Consider the following 17,859-nt stretch of genomic DNA (forward strand, 5'->3'; position numbering starts at 1 on the left):
ACGGAAGTAATTTGGAGAGAGAGGGGCAATTTCTGGGGGCAATTTATAAAGCTGTTTGAACTTTATATGTCTAGTCTTGAGAAAGTAATGAGTTTGTGATTTTAATATGCCTCTCCCTGCAGGCACTGTCTGTGCCCGTGGGAATGCTCTGCGCTCAGGCCAAGCTCTCATCATGTGTAGTACCCCCAGAAGGAACCTAGCAAACAGTACTCCGAGGCCATGTTGTGCATGTATGTGCAGTCAGACAGGATTAGACAGCTCCACGGGGCACACTGCACAGGCAGCCCACATCTCTGGAATGCCTGGCGTATGAATTAAGGGGCCTTTACAATATTTATGATATTTTAAGAAGAGATAGGGCATATATATCACATATATTTATTTAAAAACAATCTGTAAAATCTGTAATCTGTAAAATCGGCAGAGGAGGTACCCTCACACACTTTGCAATGAAGAAACTACACGCATAGTTGTGCGATTTAAGGTGGTGCGGTCAGGAAGCCCTCTTGCCTTAAAGTGAGAAACCTCAGTTCTGCAAATTGGCTCCATCACCCCTCCATGAGTCTATTCATTTGTTACTCACAAATATTTATTTGGTGCCTCTTACATTTCTCCCTCTCGCTTCAGTGGAAACAGTGTCCCCATCTCTGGAGCTCTGGTTCATGCTGTTCAACCTTCTCCCAAACTTGGCTTCACCAAATATCATCTGTCTTGGCCATGTACTCAGTATCTTCCCACCCTGGAATCTTTTTTTTTTTTCTTTCAAGTTTATTTATTTATTTGGAGAGGGACAGAGACAGCATGAGCAGGGGAGGGGCAGAGAGAGAGGAAGAGAGACAGAGAGAGAGAGAGAGAGAAGCCCAAGCAGGCTCCACATGGTTGGCGCGGAGCCCGACTCGGGGCCCAAACTCACGAAACTGAGGCCATGACCTGAGCGGACACTGAGAGGCTGACGCCCAACTGACTGAGCCACCCAGGCGCCCTTCCCCACCCTGGAATCTCTGATTACTAAGTAAATGCTTCCTCCACCATGGGTCCGTCTTTAGCTCTATTTGCCCCTTTCCATTCAAAGTCAAGCTTTTTACACAGAAGTTGTCTCTGTTCCCTGACCCCTCATGTATTTGATATTCTACTTCCACCGCATCCTACCATCATCCGGCTTCTGTCTCCATCTCCTCACTGAATATTCCCTCACTCCTGGTTTCCTTGTCAGCCTTTAGTTCTCATCCTACCCACTCTCTGTGGAATTTGATGCCCTTTAGCCACTCCCTCCTTCTTCATTTTTGTGATGCTATCCTTCTTCTTACCTTTCTTTCCATCTGTTCCCAGTCACGTTCACTGACCTGCCTTCCTTCTGTCACTTCTTAAATCCTGCTGCTCCCCAAGGTTCTGATCTGAGCCATGACCTTCTCTCGGCATCTAAACTCTCCCTGGGTGATATCTCAGCCAACATCTTAGATTTAACTGCTTCCCCAAATCCTTCTCTCCAGCCCAGATCTATCCCCTGAGTGCTATTCATACTGTAGTCCAGGTACCAGTTGTTTTCTCAGGAGGTACATTTCCTTCTGCTCACATTCCATCCTTAGAGAACCTGCTACCCACCAGCCTAGAAGGGAGAGCCCTAGAACCCACATAAATTCCTTCTCTATCCACCAGCGGTCACCTCACCGACCCTCACTGAGCCAATTAGATTTCTCTCTCCCTAGAATTTGTCACTGAGACTGGAAGACCTAGAGACAATTAAGCAGAGATCTAAGTCTTGTAGAATTGAGCTAAGGTCAGTCTCTTGATGACCCTAAATCCATGTAATCCATATTCTGGTAGAGCCGTAACTAAGCCTAGAAGAGAAGCAAAGAGAATGAAATGGACATGAAACAAAACAGTCACACTGCTTCAGTGAAAGATGGTAACTACTGACAAATTTCCAGTATGTAAATTTCCCAACTCTACCTCCTGCTCCTGAGTTTAATGAGATTCTTCTACAACCTTCCAGTAAGCCAGGATTTTGTTAGCCAGCCTTATGGAGTTTTCTGATCCACACACAGATGATCTCTCTTGTATATACCAATCTCTTTGCTAGAAATATCTTATTAGATGGTCTCCAAACTATCCAAGGGACCTCACACTCAACATGTCCGACCCGGAGTGACTCATTTCCTGCACTCAGAACCACATTACACCCTAACCGTATTTCATAATTTGGGGAATGGAACCACTTCTCCTTAATCCTCCCGTTTGGAAGACTGAGGATCATCTAATCTCAGACTTCTCCTTCTCCCTCGCTTTTTACAGCCAATAAATTCTCGCTGCAACGTCCACCACCCGCTCCACCTCTGAGTGGTTGCCGTATCTTATAATTTCTTGCCTATTTTGCTGCAGTAGCCTCGTCCATTTTTCATGCTACAGCCCAAGTGATGTCTGGAAACCACAAATATGCTAATGACTCTCCTGGCTAAAATACTTCAGTGACTTGCCCTTGATCCTTTGAGAACAAAGCCCAAACTTTCTAGCATGACATCCAAGGCCCTTCATCATCTAGCCCCTGTTGACCTTTCTAACCTCATTCTTTATCCCTCTCTAACAGGTGCTGTCTGCTTCCATCACCCTCAGTTACTATGAACTCCTTGCATGTAATATGCTCTCTCTACTCCATACCTTCACATTTGCTGCTCCCTCTGCCCACGCCTTTTTTCTGCCCCACTCCACCCATCCACCCTCTTCTCCTCAGCTGGACCGTCACTAGTTACTTTCAAGACTTACTTTAGGTGGTCTTTCCCCTCGAAGATCTCTGGGAAGTATCCTTCTTTTTTTTTTTTATTTTTTTTTTTAACGTTTATTTATTTTTGAGACAGAGAGAGACAGAGCATGAACGGGGGACGGTGAGAGAGAGAGAGGGAGACACAGAATCCGAAGCAGGCTCCAGGCTCCGAGCTGTCAGCACAGAGCCCGACGCGGGGCTCCAACCCATGAACCGGGAGATCGTGACCTGAGCTGAAGTCGGACACTTAACCGACTGAGGCAGAAATTCAGTCTTGACAAGTATGTAGAAAGAACCGAGTGCAGCAAATGAGGAGGGGAAGGGTGTTTTCAGCATCCTGCAGCCCAGGCCAGGTTGGTTGTCCTCCACAAGTTGCAAAAGCCGCGACACTTTGAGGTACCTCTGTTCAGAGGCTCTCAACTCTAGATTCGTAAAACAAATGCACTCCAAGGAAACTGGATCGTTGACTTAGCAGTGGAAAGCCCTAAAATAACATGTCAAACTTTTGCAGTGCTTACAAATATTTTGGATTCAATAAAACCCCAAATATGTCCCTCTCTTGGAAATTTTCCCTCTTAATTTTGAAACACATGAGTCGTGTTGAGGAAGTTAATCTGTGCTTTCAAGTCAACCACACTTACCTCATTCACTTGCTGTTTTAGAAGATCTGTTTATTATTCCAGGAACCTTCAAGGTCCTTATTGTAAGCTTGCAGACTTAGAAACAGGAAATCAGATTTTATCTCAAGTGTAATTTTAACCTCAGCACTTAAACATTTCCAGTAGTTTCTAGACTTCATCAGAGGGCTACTTCAATCTCTGATCCTTGGAAGTATTCCACTTGGACAAGAGCTCTCATGCCTAAACAGAATTTGCCTGTTCGTATCTCTACGAACCCTCAGTCAAAATGATTCCCAGCTCAAAATTACCTACACATCCTCTTATCTGTGTGGAATCTGCCGGAAGCAAGCCTGCAGAAGGCACCAAACTTAAATCATTGCAGTCACTAAGAACCATTCACTTAAAGCAAGAGTTTAGCTACTGATAATGCCAAGCACACTTCTTTTTCTTTTTTTTAATTTTTTTAAAACATTTTTATTTATTTTTGAGACAGAGAGAGACAGAGCATGAACAGGGGAGGGTCAGAGAGAGAGGGAGACTTAGAATCTGAAACAGGCTCCAGGCTCTGAGCTGTCAGCACAGAGCCCGACGTGGGGCTCGAACTCACGGACCGTGAGATCATGACCTGAGCCTAAGTCGGCCGCTTAACCGACTGAGCCACCCAGGCGCCCCCCAAGCACACTTCTTAACAAAACTTCAAAAATGGATTTTCCTCCTTGCAATAACAGAGAAAGAACATATTTACTGGAAAAGAAAAACTAAGCCCAAGGGTTGCAAATGGGTCTCGATCCATGTTATTCATTGCAACTCCTTCGGGCCTATTAAAGGGGAATTTAGGGAACCAAAGAGTAAGATATAATTAATGTAACTTGGTGTTGGTGATTTACTCAGTGACAAATTATAAGGCTGCTACTATAACAGGTTCCCACTAGCTCAGAAGGAACAAAGCTCTTCTGTTTTAAGGAAGGGTCATAATAGCAATTCTCAGATACATGTCATTTCATCTTTCCCAACGGTTGTACGCCAACTGAAGAGACTTTCATCTGGAATCCTATTTGCGTGGTCTCCACTTGAAAAGACTTTTAACATCTAACGCTCTGGAAAAACTTTGTATTTTGAAATATAGATTGTTGTCCCTATCTGTCATATTTTCCTGTCTCCCACCTGGGTTGTTATGAGCTGACCATGTCCGCGTCTACAAGGGTTAAATCTGACACTAAAGGGACACTTCCCTCCTTTTTTTTTTTTTTAAACATTTGCAAAACACTAGTTCTATTCAAAATAAAGAGCCAACCTGATTTAAATGTACAAAACCTTTTCCGAGAATATACGGATGGCGAGTGAGGATAAGAGAACATGTTCGGTACTCCCATTACCACACAGCCGGAAGCCACAAAACACTCGGATGCAAATGTCCCTAGCAGCTTTATTTGTTTTCCAAAAACCGGAAACCAATGTATAACGGAATGGACAAACAAAATCATAGTACGTTCACACGATGGATACTACTTGGCAAAAAGGAATACATGGTTCAACCTGTCAGAAACTTAATACCAAACGAAAGCACCTTGAGGGGCGGTTCCTTCCTAGCTGGCATCAACGTATCTTGATCCGCGGGCCTTTTTGAGAGATGATGCAGATCTTGTTTAATAAGCTAGTAGAGATGACCACACAATACTGCCTTGCAACAAAGGGGGTAGATCACGTCGCTAAAAGCCTAAATCCGGTTGAGATGATCTTCTTGGTAGAATGCACAGACATGTTCTTACCATGCTCTTCTGAATCACGGCGATCCAGAATTTAAAGAACTATACTTCACATTTTCACATTCCTTTCTCCCATGTCATGTATTTCTTCAAAGAATGCCCGTTCTCCAAGGAGAAGCTCACAATCACTGGGATTTTTAAGTCACAAAACTGGTAATTGTGAGTCATTGGCTGATTCATCTTCTAAAGTAGCTAACCCTCTCATTTTATAACACGGGCCTTTAATCCCTCCACTGGTAATTCAGAAGTGATTTCCAGCTGCTCTATAGCACCACTATTGTTCGTTGTTAAAAACATGTCAAGAGTTAGAGGTGTTTTCAAAAAAACAAACAAACAAAAAACAAAAACAAAAAAGAAAGCTTCAACTGAAATAAGAGATTGCCAGAGATTTATAGTAGGAAAGCAGTGCTTTTAGGTAAGCGGGAGTCGAAATTTTGAGTTAATATTTTAATAATTATGTCTTTGTTTGGCCCAATTTCACTTGGATTTCAGTCCAACAATCCTCTCTTGAAAATATTCTGGGTAAATCAGTGTCTCCCCCCCCCATTCTAAAATGCCACCCTAAAAGTGATGGGCTTTTTATTGGGTTCTGAAAATACTTGAAGAACAAACCAAAGTGAATAATCACACTCGTAAAGCAAGAGGAAAACCCTTATATAATGCAGTCAGACACCTCTGAGCTTTCTGGCCAAAAGCCAGACGATTGCATACAGCTTTACTTAACTTCCTTTGTCAAAAAGACCTCAGGGGACGGTGGGGGGAAAGAAGTGTCTAGCTTTCACTGATCATTCTTAATCTCATTCCCTCGCGAGAGCCCAGCTCTACTAATATCGGGTGATTCCAGCTTTGTATGTGGGTAGGAAATGGGAGGAACCCCTTCCTCTAAACCCACACTTCTATGCAAAGGCATCTTCGGGAAGAGCTGTATTCAAAAACCTCATAATCTCGCTACTTACTGGTCCCCAAGGACCAGCGGCATCAGCATTACCTAAGAGCTTGCCAGAAATGCATAATCTCAGACTCCACCACTCCACCCCAAACCTACCGAATTAGAATCTGAATTTTAATAAAATCTCCAAGTGACTCATAGGCACATGAAGGTTTGAGAAACCCTGCTGGGGCGTCTGGGTAGCTCGGTTGGTTGGGCGTTGACTTCGGCTCAGGTCACGATCTCACAGTTTGTGAGTTCAAGCCCCACGTTGGGCTCTGTACTGACAGCTCGGAGCCTTGAGCCTGCTTGGGATTCTAGGTTTCCCTCTCTCTCTGCCCCTCCCCCACTTGTGCGTGTGTGCTCGCTCGCGCTCTTTCTCTCTCTCTCAAAAATAAATAAGCATTTAAAAAAGGAAAATGAGAAGCTCTGCTATCAGAGTGCTACTACATCACCTCACTCACCTGTGAGCCATCAGAGTGGATAAATAATATCTTAAATTCAAATCAGACTTAAACTAAAATAATCTACCTTGATTCCATATAAGTTTGTTTAGCAAAGAATGCATGTTGTTACCCATGAACAGTAAGAATTGAGAAGCGACCATCCCTCAATAGCTATACAGCCCTTGGTAAAGCCCCAGCTTTGGACTAGTCTTCATGAGTGTCGATAAACTGGGGAAATAGTAGCTTTCACGTACTAAATGCCAATAATCAATGACAATAGCCATTTTACCAGGCACTGTTCTAAGCCTGTACCGTATTAACTTGTCGAATTCTAGAAACCACCCTGAAAGGCAGGCCCTATTATTATTGCCCCCATTTCAAAGATGAGAAAGGTGATTGATGGAGAGGTCGAGTGCCTTGCCTCAAGTCATAAAACTAGAGGTTGGCAGAGCCAGGATCCGAAGCCTACTCCAGAGCCCAGAGGCTTAACCGTGAGGCCATATTATGGCCTCCAAATGCCTGGAGTACGATATCTCTACCCCTCACAGCAGCCCTACAAGGTAGACAGTATACAGTTGAGAACACTGAGGTCTCAGAGCTAGCAAACGATGAAGCCTCTGTGTTCCCCCACCCGCAGCCCCACCATGATTCCATGCCGGCTTTGAGCCACCTTCAGTGTTGCAAATCCCAACTATTCCTGGCAGGCTGGCTACACATCTCAGCCTGGTACGATCACAGCCCAGGACTTCAGTTCCTTCTGTCAGTGTAACAAAGGTAAGAATGCCTTATCTCATGCCTTCCCCCCTCCAGCCGAATTCAACATGTATATTTTATCTGTATTTAGCACGGCATTTTTTACAAGGCTGGGGATTCAGCCCTGTCCACTGTGGTTCTTCATGTATACAGGTCAAACCCTGGTCCCGAACACATATGTCTAGCAACGAGCTTGCCCTGGAGGGCCCCCTCCCCGCTGCCTCACTGGAAAGCCATGTTTTAGTCATTAGTATTCTGGTCAGACAGGAAATCTCCCTTGCAGAGCTGCGGTGGAGGGGAATGAAGCTTTGCACACTATAAATAGTGACTTTATTAAAATGTAGAAAAATTGTTGAGAAACAGAAGAGAGGTGGGGGTAGGGGGTTGCCACGGCAACTCAACCCTCCCTCAGTTTTCAAAGAGCAGAGAAGGCTAAGGAATAGTAAATAGAGAAAAGGAACCAGGTGACACGTGATCACAAATGGAATGCGACAATCCGAGGGACAAGTTTCAGACTGACTGACTAGCTGGGAGGCAGAGGGTGGGCCTCAGGAGGAGATGTCCTTCCTCCAAGTGCAAGGAGCCTGGAGGAGGTAGATCTTTGTCACCACCTTTACCGCATGGCTCAGCCACACAGGTCACCAAGCAACAAGGCCGTGGACAAACGATTTATGGATAAGTGAGTATCTCTCACGAAGAAGCAGGAATTCTCCTGGCATCCTCCCAGGAGCTATCCCCCATGACCTCTGTGCATATTTTTAGGTATTGGCTCTGGGACCCCCATGTTTCATCCCCACCCGTTACCCCAGGATTGTTGATTGACTCCAGGCAGATCAGGAAAGATCAAGATGGTCCAGAACTCCACCGACTTATTTGACATTAGATAAATTCCCATGTAACAAATTCAAAATATATTATTGAGGAAAACTAGGATAAAAGGATAACCTTTATTCAGGACTTACAGGTTACCTAGTATTTGCATATTCTCTCATTTAATGCATGGGAGAGCAGCCCCAGCAATCTGGGATTACTCAACCTTACAGTAGCTGACGAAACCCGGTATGCAGCTGAGACTGAAATAAAGTGATTACTCTCTCCGGCACGCAAGAATTTCCCATCTCTCCTGGAGAACGGAATTCATGCTGATGGCCTACCTCATCTTCAGTCTGGCTTCTTCACCCATTGTGACAGTTTGAACAATGCACTATCCCCACTAATTAACACGTCAGCTTTTGGGGGTGGGGAGGGTGGAAAGAGTAGGGGGAGAGAGAGGGAGACGTCCCTGTAGATACACACAAGCCAATGCGTGTGTATCTTTCTGCTAATGGAGAAGAGCAATGCTGGAGATAAACAAAAGATTGTCCAAAAGTCATTTTGAAGACTGAAATGCATGAAGTTACTTTGTAGCGGAGCTTGCCAGCGGCTGTTTCAGTTAATTTTTCAATGAGATTGCATTTCCACCCCCACGCACTCTGAAAGAGATAGCAAGGGGAAGGTAGTTAGGGGGGAAAGTAGTCTGGGATTCAAAGCTGGCCCCAGATGACCCACAGCTCACCTTGCAGCACGGCGAGCCATGCCACGTGACACCTGGGGTTCAGCGTTCATTCTACCCGCCTCCCCACCGGTCAGACCTCATGCACACAAGGCAGGGCTCAGGAACTCTGACATCGTGGCTGAAGGGAGGAGTGGTGCCAAAGAGAAGCTGCCTCATGAGGCAGGGTGAAGGCGTCCTTGGACTGGAAAAAACATGATGCAAAAGAGGGAAGGTTCTGGGTGAGATCGATGCATACTTGATCACCATACCCCAGAAGAGCACCCGCTTGGAGAGGTAAGTTCTGTAAGTCCATAGACAGTCAAAATGGTGCATAGTAGGTCATCATCAGAGAGGAGAAAGCTGACACTTGGAGAAGGTAGATCATGAATTTGAGCCGAACACCAAATCTTTGGGGCTGATGCTCTCAGTAGTCCTCTCATTTCTTGAGGTAGGGGGCAGGCAGGAGGAGAATCGGTAGGCATTGATTAGAAGGGCATTGCTACAAAGTCGAAATGAGAGAGACTCTAGACTACATGTTTGCAGCCTTGCCTGGGGAGTTGAAAAGGGCCACCAATATTCACAAGCGCAAACTGGGAAGCCACAACTTGGTTGGGTTTCCGGTACTGAAGCCAACTGTGCAGTGGCTCAGTGGCGTCCATTTCTACCAGTCATCGAGTGCGGTCTTTCCCTAGTTGTACCATACACACACACACACACACACACACTATTATTTCTCTAGTCTCCCCCTTCTCTTCCCTTTTCTCTTTTGTGAAGTCACATACAATCATTCGTTTTTATATTAGCCGCACTTATCTATCCAGGGCAAGTGTTAGCATTTGTCCAGCTAAATCCTGGGGCCCCAGTTGCCAAACGACTCCCCCCGAGACTGCACTAACACACAGCCAAGAAAAGCTTATAGCAATGATAACCAGTATTTACTGAGCACCTGCTTACAACGTGGAAAACGCTGGGATAACAGCTCTCATGCATTCAGGTTCCTGAATGCCTCATCCAGTCCTTAGGACAATGCAACAACCTTGGGAAGTGTTACCATCCCTACTGTGCAGGTGAGACTCTGAGACGGAGAGGGGTCAGGAACTCCCAGAAAGTCACAACACTGATCAAGGACTGGGTTGGAGAAATACGACCTGCTTCCCCTTTGCCTCCCCAGCATTTTAAATATATTTAATTTCGTCTAAGTTGCGTGCCTTAAGAATAGATGTTTTCTGTTAAGCTATCTTAGCTGGTTCAGTATTCAGTTCATAATCAACTGATTCTACTTTGTAATTAATCTTTCTTTTCTCAGTGATGAGTTTATATATGCCTTCTCCCACTCCCCGTTTCTGCCACTCACATCAATTTCTTCATATTCTGGTATCCGGCAAACCATCCAGCCTCCTTCTCTTGTTCTCTTTTCTGATCTTAGTTTCTTGCATTAGGAAGGTAGGCGGGACTGAGTGAGCTCACGGCACATCTTTCCCTTCATTCTACAAAGCACCTCGTGTTTCCCATAACCCTTTGAGCCACCTCCTCCTTGCACTACCTTACTCTCTCACTCCTTATTTTCCCTTATTCTTAAACGTGTGGTCCTCACACAGTCTGGGGGTTTTTTTCCATATAATTCAAAAATTATTTGGACCCAGCGATATGGCATCATCCCAGAACTATATGCGGACGCCTCTCCGAGGTCACTGGCTTTTCTTGGGTCTTACCCTCTTGACGTCTCCATTTTTGTTGGTTTCCATGACACGGAACTGCCTTGCTTCTCCTCATTAGTAATTATTCCTCTTTAGCCTTCCTCAGGCTCCGTTTCTTCCGTCTTTCCCATCAGTGTTCTGTTGCCAAGGTCTAGCCTTAGCCCTCTTCCCTTCTCCCTCAGTCCCCTCCTGTGCCATGATACATTCCCATTCTATGACTGTCTTTGGAGCCAGCTCCTAATCCATATCCCTGTCCTCAGCCTCTCTCTTTGGCGCCTCCATTTCCAACAGCTGGCAGGTCACTGCCACTGGGATGACTCACTGACATTTGCCACCAAAACTGTCCCGGCAGAGCAATTTCTGTTACCGAACCAGTCCCTTTTTCTGACTTGCCTATTTCTGGCAAATATCACCATGTCCTCAGTCACCCAGGTAGAAAAATATGTTGTAATCTTGGACTCCTCTGTCTTCCTTACCCACTAGATTCTCTTAGCTTTAAAATATAACAAGATTTGACCTCCAATATCCCCATTTAGGTACCTTTAGTGACCCTCTGTTGCCTGTCGACAACGTGCCAAGTCTCACCTTCGTTTTTCATTTCCTCTCTCCATTGGTAGCCCAAAGCAACCCTTCTTATCCTAGTTTGCCCCAACCAAATTAGACCCTGCCCTGTTCTCACATAAAGGCGAAGCTTTCCTGCCTCCCTGCTCTGATCCATACTGTTCCTGACACCTGTAACACCTTCTCCTCCGAAACACACAAGTCTTTTCTGACCTTCCTACCCACAACTTAATGAGTCTTCGTAAGTTTTGGTGGTGTTTTTCATGCTCTAAGACTCTTTGTTTTTCTCTATTTGTTTCGCCTCCTGAAGCACACTGTGGATTCCATGCCTCAAGGATCTCTGTTTTCCCATCACCCTTACATGATGTGTGAGTGGCAGATTCTCTTGTATCCTTGATGAATGGAATGGAGTCGGGGCTCAGTGGCTGTAAGGGAAGAACCAAGTTGCCAGGACCTTCTCCTCTCCTGAACCCAAGCACATATTCTTTTAATTGTCCTACTTTCTCATCCTACAAATGAGCCTCCTGTTCCCCCTATGGCCTGAATGACTGCCATCTCCCTCTGTGAGCGGTGAGATCTTAGGAGTAATGGCCACGACTATTCAACACTCCCATGTGTCTTGCACCATTCTAAGCATGCACCCGTTTTAACGTCTTTAAACCGCTAAGAAATCCTGCAAAGTATAATCTCTATTCTACAGATGAGGACACTGAAGCACAGAGAGAGGTTATGTGGCGGGTATACATTCCAACAGCTAGTACGGAAGGAGCCAGATTCTCACCCAAATCCTCTGGCTCCAGAGCCCATGTCAGACCACAATGCTACGATGAAATGCAGATTCAAAGTGGGGAGATTTTACTTGTAGGTTTGGATGGCCAAAATCTCAAAACCTGGATGGGTCTTTCGTGTGTGGCCAGATATGTACAGATGTGCATCTGATCGTGAGTGTATGTGCAGTGGAAGGGGGGACGCGTGTCTGTCTTCGTACTCTGCTGTTCAGCTGCTGCTTGTGTATTTGCTATCGTTTCCCCGACACGAACTTGCGAAGAGAAGCCAGTACCACCCGTGACTTTATTCTGCCACTGGAGTCTACTCCCGGGCTTGTCACATAGTCTATGACCCACAATTTGAGGGCTGAATTGTATTTTCATGTATAAAATGTTCAATCCACGCCATCTCTGTTAAAGCTTCTGTTGTCTGCCCCCACTTCTCCCAGCCTCCCGACTCACACCCACTCTCTTACAAAGCAGGTGCAGTTCAGCAAAATGTAAGCAAATCAGCTCTGAATGTCAAAACACGACTTTACTCAATTATTCATTTGGGAGAACCAGGAGAACAGCAAATAAATATCCCAACTAGGTCATGCTATGAAGTATGTGAAATCCTCTTAGATCTAATATTTAATTTACACTCTACTGCCTGAACAAGTTTCCAGCCCCCCAGATTCAAGCCAGAGGCCATGAGACATGGCGTCAGATGATGACGCCAGATGACGTCAGATGAAGACTCAGCAGCTATAGAGGCCCAGTGCAAAGGCCAACGCTAAATGAGGGACAGCTTCCCAGGAACAGGTGCCCACAGGGCAGAGGCAAAAATGCTTCTCTGAACAGACCAATTAGCTCAAACACAGGAACGAGAGCTTGGGCCCTGACATCTGGATAAGTCCGGCTGCAGGTCAGGGCTTGGCCTCAAGATTCTGCAGGCAGCCAGGTTCTGGACCAACATCAGCCTCTTGCCGCTCTGTGCTATTCAGGCCAGCCAAAAGGGAGATCCACGCATGTGAAGTGCCACCTAGGGCTGAAGCAAGGGGACAGGTGCCTGACAGCCGCTCTCCGGCTGTAACACTATGTAGGTGTTGGGGCCACAGCGAATGCCAAAGAGGAGAAGGGAGGAAGAATGGAGGAGTGGAGAAGCAACAAGGGAAAGAGACTCAGAGAGTGAATCCCCTGCTCATTCCACTGACCCCACTTCACCTAACATCCTTTGTACCCATGTCTACAGCCATCATCCCCTGATCCCCACAGGCTGCCTTCCTGTGGCCTCCAGACTTGGGGGGTCTGCTCCCCATCTCTCCCAAGCTTCTGCCCAGGCATGTGTGGCACACATGGACTGTTTCCCTTGTCCTTCTGTGCTCATGAACTGGAGTTTCACTCTCTCCTCTCCTCTGATACCTCCCTGAGCAAGGATATGTCCACTCTTAGCTCAGCATCCCAAGTACGTAAAGCAGGCTCAGCTTCTAGAGTCAGGAAATGCATGAAGGCTTAGGATACGGAAACAAATCTTTCAGTCATCTGTTTCAGCAGGGGACGTCTCAGGGCCTGGTGGGAATCAGCTGTCAAAGTATCTTTCATCAGACCTACCAAAGGGCACCCATACGGCTCGGACCCCACCCAGAGGGAGACCCAGGTCCCAGACAGGTCCTGACGTACCGAAGGCTCTATCACAGGGCTAAGGAATAGGGATGGGTTTGGCTGCCATGGGGCTGCTCAGTCTGCAGAGCTGACTGATGACCCTATGCCAGCTAGTGAGGGAGGAAATGCTACCAGTGAACTCAAAGTAATCTTGCAGCAGAAAAGGAAGTGGCAGCTAGAGCCGGAGCCCCACCCCACCCTGAGCATGCAACAGCTTCCCAAGAAGGTGCAGGTTACTCAAAGTAACGCATTCTTTCTGGCTCCTCAAAGTCCCTTTTAGACAAAATCTGATTTTAATGAGCATCAAGGGCAACCCTAAACCGACACCTTTGACTTGGTCATTGGGGACGGTCCATGGAGAACTGGCACATGACCCATTTATTTCAGAGATCTTTGGTGGCTTTTCTCTTCTGCAGTCCTCGACTTCTGCAGGTCTGATGTTGGTGACGGAGCCCCAAGACTTTGTGAGAACGCCCTTTCCACTGTTGGACAGCTCCCGGGCAGCTAATAGTTGGTGAGCTCTGGTCAAGTGCCCCACTCTGCGTTAGCCACTACCCGTGAGTTCTCTAACCCCACCAGGTCAGTATTGTTATAAATCCCATATTCAGAAAAGGAAATTGTGGCTTGGAGACGTTGACTCACTTGCCTAAGATCACGATTGCTTGAAAGTGGCAAAGCCAGGACCCAAACCCTGAGCTCTTAACTAGAACAGAGTTGCAAACTGTAATCCCTCCAAAGGGCTGGGTACCTGTGAATCGGTGAAAGCCATGCAGGTGTAAGAAAGGTGGAGGAGAGTGGCATCTGTGATGACCTGGGAGGGGGCAGCTGCCATCCTGGTACCGTTTATTGTTCCATGACAGAACATGAACCTGAGTGATCAGCCCTTCAGGTTTTTCAAGAGAGGTTATAAATACAGATGTATAAGCACAACTTCTCAATTTGTATTGTTTACTGATGGAATTTTTAAAAATCGTGGTGCAAGCCAACACTGAACAGGTCTCATAACCACATCTGTGAGCAGGTTTGTGGCTACGCCCATTGTAACGCTGCTCTAGAGCCCAGGGTGTTAACCACCAGGTTCTGTTGTGTTAAAATGATCAGACAGGTGTATCTCTGGTGGTTTGCAATTTTTCTTCCTGTTATTTCCGTCTGCTGGCCCCAGTTCCGCCATCTGGAGCAAGAAGTGTTCCAAAATGCTCTCCTGTTCTCTTCTCTAGACTAAATATCCCCAACGGCCTCAAGCATTCCCTTCCTGGTTGGTTTGTAGGACTTTTGCCATACTGGCTGCTACTCCAGGCAAGCCCCACACACACTCCCACCTGCTCACATCACTCCCCAAACCCACTGCTGGAAACTGAGCCATACACTTGAGGTTGATCTGCATCACACAGAGCAAGGCAGGCTCCCTGACCCACCAAGACTCAACCAAACATGGAGCTCAAAGACACTTGGCTTACTGGGAGCTCAGGTTAAGTGAAGAGATTCTGGTCCCTCTCCCCAGTGAAGGGCTTCTCAGTCTCCGAGGTGATTTCACTGTCGTGAGGAATGACATCCCCAGCCACCAGCCCTTCCCACCATGGTCCCAAGTAATCACCCCAGTCCTCGCAGGGACTACTCCAGGGCTAGCCCACTAACACATATGGCTGTCAGGCCCACACCTGGCTGACATTCCCTTCAGCGAAGAGAATTTGCACACGGCACCAAGGATCCATCCTTCTGTGTTGTGAAACAAACCTCACCCTCTTCCCCAGTTCCTCTCTCCCAGTATTTGGGGAGACTTTCCCCTGATTCATCTTGCCCACACAAGAGTCACCCCCATTTCCTGACACTCACTGCCCCAAGCATACCACATGGAGACTAAAAGCCTGGCTGTCACCACCTGTGGGTCAGAAGCAAAGTGGGGGGACAAAGGTGAGAACCCAGTGGGTCTGAGGAATAGGTCCAACAGCTCAGCCCAAGCCCTCCACCCTCCGTAGCTGTGGGCCTTCCATCTGCCTCTTTGGTTCCAGTCCCACCTCCTAACTTCCCTTCTGAAATCAGGAAATGCAAATCTGGAAAGCCGCTGTAGAAACTGAGAAAAACAAAGTAGCCTATCTTCGACTCTTGCTCTGCCTGCTGGCCCTTCCCCATGGCCACGGAGCCCGGGACTGAGCAGAGCAGCTGGGTTTTCCCCTGAGCAGTGACTCACAGATGTCGTTTCTCTGGCACAGACTCTCACGAAGGTCCCAGCTGGGAAGGTTGCCTGGTGGCCAAGTGATCCCTCACAGCTGCCAGCCCAGTGACAAGAGATTCCAGCTGGTGCTAGGTGACGAAGAACAGGTCTGGGCTTTGTCCCTTGGCTACAGGACCTGTCTGTCCCACTTGCTAGACTCAGGATGTAATCCATCTTCGAGGTTACTGAGCGCCCAAGCCGTCAGCCCATCAAAACCACTTTAGTAAAATTCGATTTCTGGAAGGGCACCATGACCACCTCAGAAGAGCACTGGCTTTTCAGTGGGCTCAGGGCAGGGCTCTGGAGCTGCCCAGTTGCCCGCCAAGTGCCTAACATTCAAACTGACAAGGGTCCACAGATAAGGACGCACCACCAGGGACACGCCCTACAGCACACAACAGCAAAGGCTCGTGCAGGGTAAGGGCCAGGCAAGACCGATTTTTTTTTTAATGCTTATTTATTCTTGTGTGAGAGAGACAGAGCACAAGTGGGGGAGGGGCAGAGATAGAAGGAGACGCAGAATCCGCAGCAGGCTCCCGGCTCTGAGCTGTCAGCACAGAGCCCGACATGGGGCTCAAACCCATGAACTGTGAGATCGTGACCTGAGCTGAAGTCAGACACTTAACCAGCTGAGCTACCCAGGCGGCCCTGGGCAAGACCAATTTTAACATTGCTTTGGACAGCTGAATCCTCGCTCTGCCCAAAATCTGCAGAACTGCAGTACTCAGATCCAAGGACAGCTTCTCAGGTGGAAACCAGGAGCCCGTCCCCACTCAGACTCCCCTCAGTCCTGCCCCCCGGGGAGGGGGGGCCTTAGCCTCTTCCAGGGAGTCACTCGGACTCCACTCGACATGGTCGAAAACCCACGGTTCAACCCCTCATTGCACAGAGGCTCGCAGAACATGCCATGCATTTCCCTAAGTCACACGGTGACTACATATTACAAATTCAGCCATATCACAAATTCAGCCAGCATAAAAGGGCTTGCAGACCAAGCTTTCAGTGAACTGAAACGTCCGTCCAAATGGGCAGCTCGCGCAGGTAGGAGGAGTAAGAGAATCCACACGAGAGTAATTTTAATTTTTCTCAGCCACTTTCTAGCTGCCTGTACTCAGGCAAGCCACTGTATCTCGGCGGGCCTGAGGCGAGGGCTAGGTCCAGTGACGCCAACTCTCCTCGCCTTAAGGAGACCTCACGCTCCCCTGCAGGCACTTAGTCTGCAGCTCTTTCATCACCATAATGTCAGGCTCCTGTGCTCTGTCCATCCAGCACCTCTACCTCTTCCGCTCCGGGATCCCACATCCGGGCTCCACTTGGGCTCCCCACCCAAGGTCACATCCAGGACTTTGATAAAACCTGCCGCTTCTTGGGAATGTTAAAGACTCCAACACCCCGTCTCACCCAGCCCTCAAGCTCTCCCAAATCCCCCTGCGGGGCTCTGATAACTTAGCAACACCTTCCACCTTCACTCTCTTTTCCCCCAGCCTATCCACCTCGTCCTGTCTTCACTCCTGCCAAGAGGTGGCCCAGAGCCCTGGACTGTTGCCTTGAGTACTTTCTGGCTAAATTCTCAACTCCAAGAACCCTTACTATACTGCTATCACTCTCCAGCTCCCTCTCCAGCAAATCATACCTCAGATCGGATTGGAGACTACGGTGGCCTCCTCACTCCTTTCCCCAGACGGTAGAGTCCTGATGGAGAAGATCACAGAGCCACGAGGACAGGAGCACTGCCCCATCCTGCCTTCTCACCACACTCTGGACAGAGCTCAGTCTGCCTCAGTGGCCTTCTTTCTGGTCCAGGCTCCAGAGCCCTGACTCCACCAGTCTGGTTCTCAGCAAAGCCCATCTCCTTCTCTCTCATCAAGCCCAGCCCCTCTCCCATCAAGTAAGAACCTGATGGCTCTCCCTCCTCCCTCTCTGAATTCTCGTCTCTTATTTCCCCTACATCCCTAACTACTCATGCTGGACCCATTTCCCTCCATACATTTCTTCCATCCCAAACCAAAAAGTCTCAAACAAATGAGACACTTCTTTAATCTGACATTCCCTTCTATCACCACCCCTTTTCATTAATTCCTTTATATTCAGATTCCTTCAAAGGGCAGCCCTGAGTCTTTTTCCTGTCTCATTTCCCGCTCCTCCTTCTGCCTATGGCCTCAGCCTCTGCCCC

The 17,859-nt window shown here is 47.5% G+C and overlaps 1 long non-coding RNA gene across 1 annotated transcript in view; it reads right to left on the bottom strand.

Moving 5' to 3' along the window:
* The window catches only part of LOC125171906 (uncharacterized), a 71,887-nt gene extending 54,449 nt beyond the window's left edge, over positions 1-17,438 (bottom strand). The window contains exon 1 of the long non-coding RNA XR_007154492.1: positions 17,320-17,438. This is a non-coding gene — a long non-coding RNA (uncharacterized LOC125171906). The remainder of the gene's footprint in view (positions 1-17,319) is intronic.
* Positions 17,439-17,859: the final 421 nt, after the last annotated feature.

This window comes from Prionailurus viverrinus, chromosome C1, assembly GCF_022837055.1.
Source record: "Prionailurus viverrinus isolate Anna chromosome C1, UM_Priviv_1.0, whole genome shotgun sequence".
Classification (NCBI taxonomy): domain Eukaryota; kingdom Metazoa; phylum Chordata; class Mammalia; order Carnivora; family Felidae; genus Prionailurus; species Prionailurus viverrinus.